The sequence below is a fragment of the Marmota marmota genome, unplaced genomic scaffold (genome assembly GCF_001458135.2).
Source record: "Marmota marmota marmota unplaced genomic scaffold, marMar, whole genome shotgun sequence".
NCBI classification, from domain to species: Eukaryota; Metazoa; Chordata; class Mammalia; order Rodentia; family Sciuridae; genus Marmota; species Marmota marmota.
Window position 1 is genome coordinate 3,831,299 of NW_025999869.1, and position 7,657 is coordinate 3,838,955.

Here is a 7,657-nt window from a genome sequence, read left to right on the forward strand (position 1 = left end):
GGATATCAAGCAATAATTCATGAAAAATCTGTATTTTTTTAAGTAAAGAGAGAGGGAATTTGGCCTCACTAGAAATCAATGAGGTGGGACTGGGGTGCAGCTCAGAGGAGGAGCCCTTGAAGGTCCCAGGTACCAGCCTCAGAGGCAGAGAGAGAAAGAGGGAGAGAGGGAGAAAGAAAAAAAATACTAATAAATTAAATACTAATACATATTAAAACAAAACACCAATATGTCAATCCTCTATTGCCAAATTAACAACTTTAAGTTTTTCAAGTGTCCAGGGGAGAGACACTTTCCTCTATGTGTGAGTGAAGGACAGACAGCAAACATGCTCACACAGAAGCTTCCAGAAGTCCAGCATGGCTGAAGCCCAGAGGGGAGGGGAGCAGGCAAAGCAGGTAGCAGGAGGTCACTGAGGGCCTCTGGGCCACATGAGGGAGGGAGGCTGGCTGGAGGCGGGGGAGGGGCACTGCCATCGTCCATGAAGTTTTCAATTAGCAATAATCGCGCCTCGGATAAACCTCATTGGCTACGATACTGCCACTGCGCAAAGCTCATCGTCCATGAAGGACCCGGGCCCAAACCCAGGCCGGGCAGTGAGGTGGAAAGAAAGGGCAGGTTGAAAGGACCGAGCCAGGGGATAAGGGCAGGAGCACCTAAAGGAGGGTGGCTCCCGGCTCAGGGGACAAGGACATTGGTTAGAAGGTCTGGTTTTCACTTCCCGTGTTCTAAGCCTGTCTCCACAACAAGATCACGAGGCTCTTGGGAGCCGGGGCCATTGTGAACATGGAACCCCAGGGACCTGGCACCCTGTCTCCTGGACTCCGGCCCCTCCCAGGCTCCAGCCATTCCGCTGGCCGAGCCCCTGCCAAGCCCTTTACCATGGAAAACCACACCACGGTGGGTTCCCAGAAATGTGGAAAACATCCCCCAGGAATCCAGTCGTCCCCAGGGCCCTCCTGTGCAGAGGAGGGGTGGCAGAGCAGGGAGCCAGGCTGCCAGGGAGGGCCAGGGCTCAGGCCACCGCTGCCGGGGAGCACCATAAGTGGCCCTCAGGGAAGCTTGAAAGAGGGCTGGAGAGGGCTCCGTGGGGGTCCAGGATCCGCACAGGGCTCCCCAGCTCTCAGGAGCCACCACGGCCAGGACAGGAACGTGAAGGCAATAAAATCTCCTACCCACCCGACCTTCCCCCGCTGCCCTGCCCTGCCTGGCTCACCCACCCCCTCACGGCCACTGATCCAGCATCAGAGGTCCCTGGCGCCGGATGAGGTGTTCCACACACATTGCCTCCCACGGTCCTTGTCTAGCCCTGGGACGTGAGATGGCCGATGGGCCGGACACAGGCTCAGAGAGGTGGACACACTTGCCCAAGATAGCGCAGCCCGATGGGAGGGATGTGGGATTCGAACCCAGTGTGGCTGATGCTAACAGCCTGGCTTTTAACTGCCAGTCCAAACGCTCTAAAGCGTGGAGCCAATGGCCATGAGGTCAACCCAACGGGCACACATGTTTTGTTTGGACCCGACACTGTTTTAAAAAGTGGGAAATTTCACATAAAAATCCAGAGTTCCGGCTCCTCTGTAGAAACCAGATCTGGCCCACATTTCCACAGGGCCACTCCGGCTGGGCCGAGGAGTGGCTGCCCCTAAGTGGGCTGGCACTTTGCACACCCTGCCACCCGCCCCAGCCCACATGCCCCCTTGATGTCCTCTGCCTGGCCCTGATGGGGGCCAGCGGGGACTCCGACCACCCTGGGAGTCCCCTCAAGTGGGGTCCTGAGACCCCTGCATGCGGCTGCACCCCCCCCTTCCCTGTGGTAAGTGGAGGATCTTCTAGGCCAGGCCCTTGGCCAGAGTTTCCTCACTTCTAAATCGAGGCTCCCAGGAGTGCACAGGTGACAGGGTGATGCGGAGAAGTGCCTCGGCTCCTCAACCCTGGGTCTGGGCCCCACAGCCCTCTCCCTGTCCCCTCCTGAGAAACAGAACAGGCTCGGCCAGGCTTGCAGTTCCCCTGGGCCCAGGGGGTGCACCTCTGGGCGCCCACAGCCCTCGGCTGAGCCTTTCCTGCAGCTCCCAGGCCTGAACTTCCGGTACCTCCCGTCCCGTGGCCTCTTCATAATGCTTCTGTGAAGCCAGTGAGGAGCCTTCTTCAGGCCTGAAGCCCCAGGGCTCGGCACACAGTAGGGACAGGCTCAGTGACGAGGGCCTGGGCCCAGCCTCGGGCCCCCTCTGTGCCCTCCACCTCCCCCTCCTGCGCTCTCATCTGGTCTCGGGGTCTTAGATTCCACGCAGACCAGCAGCTCCCAGGTGGACCCCGCCCAGACCTGTCCCTGATCTGAGCCTGTGTCTAACTGTGTCCCCGACATCGCCACGAGATATCTAACGGACATCTCGGACTCGGCGTTCCTGCAGGAGCCTCCACCCCCGGCCTCTCAGGTGATGACATCTCCATCCTCCAGATGTTCAGGCACAAAATAAGGAAGTCACCTTGATGACTCTCTTCCTCCCGCCCACCGACTACCGATGGTTCTCGTCACCTCCAGGACAGTTCCCCTGCTCCAAACGCCATTGTCCCTTCCCTGGAGGCCTGCAATAGTGTCCTAGCTGGTCAACCTGTTGATGCCCTGGTGGCTTGCTCTCTGCACAGACTTGGCGTGACCCATGAACACTCGTGTGTCTTCTCTGTTTCCTTGGAACTCAGAGCAGAGGCCAGAGTTCTTCACAGTGGCTCACAGGGCCCTGCGTGGCCCCTCTGGACCCAGCTCTCCTGGCCCTGGAGTGTCAGAGACTGCCCAGCTGCAAGGCAAGAACAGGGATGGGTCCTGCCTGGACACCCAGACGGCGTTGGGCCCTCCTGTGGCCCCACTCCCCTCCACCCAGGCTACGGTTCCCTGCACCCCAGCCCCCTGGTCTGCAGAACAGACTCCCCACACCCGGGTCCCACAGGAGGCGGTAGTTATAGGCTTCCCAAGTTTACACTCCATCTCCAATATTCAGTGACCAACTGGAGTGTGGGCAGGAGCCCTGTCCTGGTCCTTTCTCCATCCCTGGTCCTGGCACTCAGTAAACATGGGATGGGTGGATGGATGAAGGGTGGGCAGGCGGGTGGGTGGGTGGTGGATGCATGGGTGGGTGCACAGTTAGACGGGCGGCTGGATGGAAGAAAGGATAAATTGATGAATGAGTCACTGTTTAACCCAGCTGAGGAAAAAGGGGCAGGAAATTCTGCGGAAGAGGTTGTTTGGGGGCTCGGATTCTGCGTCGGAGGCCTGCAGCAGCCGAGGCCAGGGACCCTGCCTTACGCACCACCTGCCTGACGGTGATCAGACGCCGGGCCACAGGCACATCTAGAAGGCAAATGGAAGCCCAGGACAGCCCAAGCTTTGGAATCAGGCAGATTCGGGTTTGGACCTCATCCTTGCAGCTCCCTAGCTGGGGTGGCACGGAGTCCCGGTTCTCTAGGGGTCTGTGGGGACAGCACGATCCTCTCCTGTGGCCGCTGTGAGGGCTAAACGGTATGAGACTGACGCGTGTTCTAAAGTGCCTGGCACACAGTAGGTATGCAGAGAGGGGCTGCCTAAACCAGAGAGCGGAGCCTCGGCCAGGTCTGGCACCTCAGAGTGACTCCCTGTCTTGCCTGCCTGAGTAGCTTTGATGAGGGGAGCCAGAGGCCCGGGCCAAATCCTCCGTCTATATCCGCCCATCTCCTGGCCACTGGCTGAGTGGTCCAGCTGGCCAGGCGCCCTGTAGAGAGCACAGGTCAAGCTGGCTGGGCCCGGCTGCGTCCCTCCCTGACAGGTTCAGAGGGGCCCTTGGAGGGACCAGCCACCTGCCCTGCCCCACCCAGTTTAGAGGGAGGACTTGGTCTCAAAGCCCAGAGCCCCGACTTCTCAGGAAACCCTCACATGAGGAACTTTCCATCCACAGTGCAGGAATTTTCTGCAGAAAGGGGAAAAAAAGCTAAAACCCTTCATCCTTTGGCCTCTGGGAGAATATTCCTTTTATGTGAAACTGGCAGGGAGGAAAATTCAAGATTCCTTCTCTTTCGCCTAATTGATATCAACATGAAATATTCTGGTGTTGTTTTAATAAGACTTTGGTTTTCCAGCAAGAGTAGGGGAAAGAAAGAAAAAGGAAAAGAAAAAAAGATCTTCTCCTGGACCAGAATATTTTTAGCAAAAATATTTTGCTTGCATCCTCAGCCCCCGCCCTCCCCTGTTCCTGCCTGGCTTCAAAGGCACGGCGGTGGCGGTGCCGTTCTGGGGTGCTAAGCGGTGGCCCGCGCCGGGCAGCCCCTCCTCCCCTGCATGGCGGGCAGGCCAGCCAGGGAGTGCCAAGCCAGGAAGATATTTTTTCCAGAAGCGGCATCTGGCTTCTTGGCAGCTGCACAAGCAGTTGTGCCGGCGGCCGGGGCTGGCTGGGGTCTGTCCTGTGTTTAGGCTCCTGCTCCTCTGACTCTCACCCACAGACACGATGTTCTCTCTCCAGGCTGGGCCCCTCCTGCCTTCACCCTCACGAGGGTGGGGGAACCTCAGAGCGCCCCAGGGCTTCACCCCTTGCCTCCCAACAAGGTTTGATGCTGGAGACGACCCACCTGGGCTCCACTGCTTGCCAACTCGATCTAGCAGTGGGTAACCACTCTGAGTTCTCAGTTTCCTCCAGTGGGAAATTGGAGTCCTTGCCATCTACATAAATGAGTCCGCCTGTCTGCTTGACCTCTGCCTGACCTTCCAACTGAACCTCTTAACACCCTTCCCATCACATATGAAATCCCCTGAGAGTATGGCCTCCTTGGCTTTCTCAAAACTCCAAAGTCTTTGCAACCCCAGGGCCTTTGCACTTCCTGAACGTGCTCTCTTTGCCCAACTTTTGAACAGCTGGCTCCTTGTCTTCCTTCAGCTCACCACTCAAAGGCCATTTTCCTTCAAGAGACTCCCTGACTTCCCCATCTACAGCAACCCCTCTTCCTGATCGGCTGTCCACAGTTCTGGAACTTTCCTGCAGAGCACTGAGAAGAACTGGAATTCTCTATATTTAGTATTCTTTACGCCCCCACCGTCCCCAAACTGGTGGCTTCATGAAAGCCAAGATCTCATCTGTCTTGTCCATTTTCAGTGCCAGGACCCCACACCGTCCTTTCTGGACAGTTTGTGAATGAAGAAAGTCTCCCAGGTCCTTTGTAGACTCCTCTTGGTTCTCTTGTCAGCAGCAACAGCAGTACCACCACTGACTTACCAATGAGGGTGCTGTGACGCTGAGGAGCTGGCACACTGTCACCAGCTCTGCCCACCCCCATTGCCCTTTCTCCCACTCCCATGACTGGTCCCACCCTGTGCCATGTTAGCTGGAGGCTCAGCCATGACACAGCACGGGAGACCGATGACAGCTCCCACGCAGGGCCCCTCGTGCCGTGCTGTGCTCTCCATCCATCCCTTCAGGAAACTGGAAACAGCACTGCACGGGCGATTGCTGAACCCATCACACAGATGAGAAAACTGAGATTCTCAAGAACAAAGTCCCTTCTCTGGGCACATCCAGGAAGCAGAGGAATGCCCTTAGTAGGGATGGAACACTTCCAGAACAAGAGCCTTTGTCTTATAGTCTGTTTTCTGATGCAATAACTGAACGACACAGTCAGGGAAATTTACAGAGAATAAAGGCTTATTTAGCTCACAGTTCTGGAGGCTGGAAATCCAAGCACACAGCGTCAGCTCAGCATCTGGTGGGGGCTTCCTGCCACAACTTCACATGGCAGAGGGCAGCACACAGTGAGACAGAGCCAGCCCTCCAGAGAGAGCCGCTCCCCCGGGAAACTGTCCACCCATTAATCTGTGAAGAGGCTAATTCATTTACAGGGCAAAACCCTCATGACCTGAAAATCGCTTCCCAAGTTCTCACCTCCATGCACCATGAACATATTTGTTCCCAAAACACAAAATCTGAGGGACTCATTCAAACTATATTAGCATTTGTTCCATGCTATCTAATGTGACCTCAACATCCTCTGTGGACCCCACTGACAGAACGTGCCCATGCTCAACAATCTGTCAATGGATGAGTGGATGGATGGGTGGATGGGTGGATAGGTAGGAAGGTGGTTGTAGCTGTGTGGGTGACTAGGTGGCTGGGTGAATTGATGGATGAGTGGGTGAATGAGTGGATGGATGATAGATAAATGGATGGGTGAGTGGATGGATGGATGGGAAGATGGATAGATGGGTGGATGGATGATGGGTGGGTGAATAGATGGGTGGATGGATGAGTGGATAGATGATTGGGTGGGTGGATGGATGGTGGATGGATGAGTGGATAGATGGTTGGTGTGTGGATAATGAGTGGGTAAATGAGTGGATGGATGGATGGGTAGATGGATGAATGGGTGGATGGATGGGTAGATGAATAGATGGGTGCATGGATGAGTGGATAGATGATTGGGTGGGTGGATGGATGGTGGATGGATGAGTGGATAAATGATTGGTGGGTGGATGGATGAGTGGATAGATGGTTGGTGGGTGGATGGATGAGTGTATAGATGGTTGGGTGGGTGGATGGATGGGTGGATAGATTGGATGGGTGGATGGGTTGTTGGATGAGTGGATAGATGGTTGGGTGGGTGAATGGATGGGTAGATGGATGGATGGGTGTGTAGATGAGTGGATAGATGGTTGGGTGGGTGGATGGATGGGTGGCTAGATGGTTGGATGGGTGGATGGGTTGTTGGATGAGTGGATAGATGATTGAGTGGGTGGATGGTGGGTGGATGAACAGATGAATGGATAAATGAATGGAAAAATGAATGAATGGATTCCACAGCTAGAACATGAATCTTGATTTCCCTAGCTAACAAGGACCAATGTCCTCACTTGGCCTCTACTCCCCATCTCAGGCTTAAATCTCATACATGTCCAGATGCCATCTTCAAGGTGTGTAGCCTTCCCCAGGAGCTGGCCTGTTAGAGAAACCCACGCAGGTCTGTCCTCCCCATCCTCATCACCCCACAGAGGGACCAGGTCAGAAATGACGACTACAGACAATGAAATCTATTTCTCCAGTGACCGCTTCTAAGGCTACCCAACTCCACCTCTTCTTGAGACCTTAGATGGAGAGTGCTGGAGAGCACCCTGAGACTGCAGGGAAACTGGGACACAGAGAAGGGAAGGCACCTGTCAGTGCCACCCAGCCTTGGGTCCCGGGTTGAGCTGGGTCTGGGCAGGAAGAACTTTGTACTTGGTCTTGTGCCAAGCAGGTGGGACCCAGGAGCGACCTGGGAGCAGATGGCAGGCTGTGGCACATCGCAGCCCCCACTGGCAGCCCTGACAGACGCCCCAGACACAATCACACACACCTGGCACAGGTTCTAGGCCAACAAATGAAGTAGACTGTTCCTCAGCTGAAGTGAAGGGGTACCTTGGCTGCCCACGCTGCTGCCTGGATTTCCACCCACTGCCAACAGCACATGCTCCCTGCTCTCCCTCCCACCTGGAGGGCCCTGCCCTGCATCCCCGTGGAGTGGACTCTCCCTCCCTGGGAAGCACCTGCACATCCTGCTCCTTCCTGGGTCCCCCTCCCCAGCCCAGCTTGCTGCTCCTGGTGGCCTCTTGGCAGAGCTGTGGCTCCAGCACTGGCCTGGGAGCGCCCCCCCCCCCCCCCGCAGAGAA

General features: G+C 56.1%; 1 long non-coding RNA gene and 1 pseudogene across 1 annotated transcript in view; both read right to left on the bottom strand.

The window, feature by feature from the left end:
- LOC125620410 overlaps positions 1-7,657 on the bottom strand; it is a 42,356-nt gene that overhangs the window by 15,870 nt on the left and 18,829 nt on the right. The gene's annotated exons all lie outside the window — the stretch shown is intronic.
- On the bottom strand, positions 471-555 carry LOC125610877 (annotated as a pseudogene).